We start from the raw sequence: 2,781 nt of genomic DNA on the forward strand, positions 1-2,781 counted from the left end.
GATCCAGAATTGATGGTGAGCAGGAACACACTGCAGGTAGTCGTTGATTTACAGCAGAGGTCTCCAAATTTAGCAACTTTAAGACTTGTGGACTTCAACTCCCAGAACTCTGGGAGTTGAAGTCCACAAATCTTAAAGTTGCTGAGTTTGGGGACCCTTGAGCTAAAGGAACTAGGTATCAATAAAAGATAATATTTGTAGCTCAGTGGAAAATACTTTGCAGTTTAAACTACAATTCTTTCATCCAGAGGTCTCCAAATTTGGCATATGCTGGCTGGAGAATTCTGGGAGTTGAAGTCCACAAGTCTTAAAGTTGCCAAGTTTGGGGACCCCTGATTTACAGCCATTCATTTAGTGACCGTTTGACGTCACAATGGCACTGAAAATGACTTATGACCGTTTTTCACACTTACGGCCATTGCAGCCATCCCCAGGGTCACGTGATCAAAATTCAGATGCTTGGCAGGTGGTTCATATTTATGATGGCTGCAGGATGCTGTGGTTACGCGATCACCTTTGCAACCTTCTGACGAGCGAAGTCAATGGGAGAAACCAGATTTACTTAACGACCGTGTTACTCACTTAAACCACTGCAGTGATTCACTTAACAACTCTGGCAAGAAAAAGGGGCCCCTGTTCTTAACAGCTGTCTCAGTAACAGAAATGTTGGGCTCAATTACGGTCATAAGTTGAGGACTACCTGTACCTGGGACCTTTTAGCAGCAGCAGTTGATGAACCAGGTGTGTCCTTACCTGGAGGAGAGGCCTATTTTTGTTTTTGTTTTGTAATTTAGGCTTTAGTGACTTCCAAGACTGCTACATTGTGCTTTACCTTGGACAGCCCTTTGAAGACTTTAACACATGTGGACTTCAACACCCAGAATTCCCCAGTCAGCCATGCTGGCTGGAGAATTCTGGGAGTTGAAGTCCACACACCTTAAAATTGCAGAGTTCAATTACCACCCTGTACATTCCTCCTTTTAGAATTAGAATTCTTTTATTGGCCAAGTGTGATTGGACACACAAGGAATTTGTCTTGATGCAAGTGCTCTCTGCGTACATAAAAGAAAAGATACATTTGTCAACAATCATAAGGTACAACACTTAATGATAGTCATAGGGTACAATAAGCAATCAAATCATACTAGGAAACAGTCAATATAAATCGTGAGGGTACAAGCGACAAAGTTCCAGTCATACAGTCACAGGTGGGAGGGGATGGGTGATAAGGAGTAATGAGAAGATTAACAGTAATAGTAGTGCAGACTTTATAAATAGTTGGACAGTGTTGAGGGAATTATTTGTTTAGTAGAGTGATGGCGTTTGGGGGAAAAACTTGTGTCTAGTATGCAGTGCTCTATAGCCTCATTTTGAGGGAAGGAGTTTCGGCTAGGTAAGGATCAGTGGTGGGATTCAATTTTTTTTACTACCGGTTTTGTTGGCGTGGCTTGGTGGGCGTGGCAGGGGAAGGAGACTGTAAAATCTCCAGTCAGAGGTGGGATTTGCCGGTTCTCTGAACTACTCAAAATTTCCACTGGTCAGAACCTGCTGAATACCTCTGGAAAGGATGCTTAGTTTAAAAAGTCATACGCACGAATGCTTTGGTGCATAGAATTGCTGGCTTAGCTACTCCATGTCAAGACTGAAAAGAGGGATCCGGGGACCAAGCCAGATTGGATCCTGCAAGATTGAAATACCCACGGTTGGATTGTGCACGGAACAAAACCTGCCTGCATGTTGAACAGGGAAACTCCATGAGCTTGGAACAAAACGTATTTCCTCTTTCATGGATATTCCTAAAATTATCAATGGGTGACGTTTTGGGGCTCCCACAAAGCCAGCTACAAGAGATAGGACCCTCTCCCCCTTCAGTCGATAAACTTTGATAGGCAATCCCCTCCTTTTAATTGAGTTTAGGAGCGGGGCTAAAAGGATTATATAGTATTTATTCACTCTCCTTTTCTTCTTTTTCTGCTGTAGTCTTCTTGGCGTTTCCACGCCTTGCTTCTCACCATGCCTTTATGGATCTTTTAAATACAGTCATCTTGTGAAGCACCCCCCCCCCCTCCCCAACAGCCTTCAGGGAAGGAAATCCGTTGTATCCCCACATTAACAAAGCTGGCTGCGCCGCGTTCACACGACGCCTTGAATCCCAGGTCTCTGAATTGCCCCTCCCCCCCCCCCACCCCACCCCACCCACCCCTGAATTTGACCACGTGCGCTGAAACCCTCCCGCAACCCAGATCCATCGCGTTCGCAATCCCTACAAGGGACACCATCACAGCATTCCCACGACACCTCCAACACCCCTGGAAGCTGAAACGTCACCCGGGCTTTCCGAGTTTGCCCGATGCGCTTGAAGGCTTCCCGCAAACCCAGGTTCCAAAATCCATCGCGTTTGAAACATGCCTCCCCGAACGCATCCTAAAGCATCCGCACGACCCCCCTCCCTCCAACCCGGGAAACTTGATTTCTCCATGTTATCCAGAACGTGTTACCCAGAAAGGAAAAGCTTTCCGAGTCAAACCTTCCCGGTACCCAACGGGCGGAGGTTGTCCCTCCTTCCCATCCCCCAACACACTCTTCTCAACCATCCAACGACGATTCCCTAAAAAGAACCGAGTTGGGGCATCTGGGCGGGCGCCCCTCTGTTCTCCCTCGCTCTCTTCCCCTGACCTGGGTCTAGCAGGTCGTGGGAAGGCATCCTTCCTCCGCCCCCGCCCCCCCCCGCCCCCTTTTCCAAACGTCCTGAATCGGGCAGCCCAAGGAGGAAGCTGCGCG

This window comes from Pseudonaja textilis, chromosome 3, assembly GCF_049901715.1.
Source record: "Pseudonaja textilis isolate UNSWEBS1 chromosome 3, rPseTex1.2, whole genome shotgun sequence".
NCBI lineage: Eukaryota > Metazoa > Chordata > Lepidosauria > Squamata > Elapidae > Pseudonaja > Pseudonaja textilis.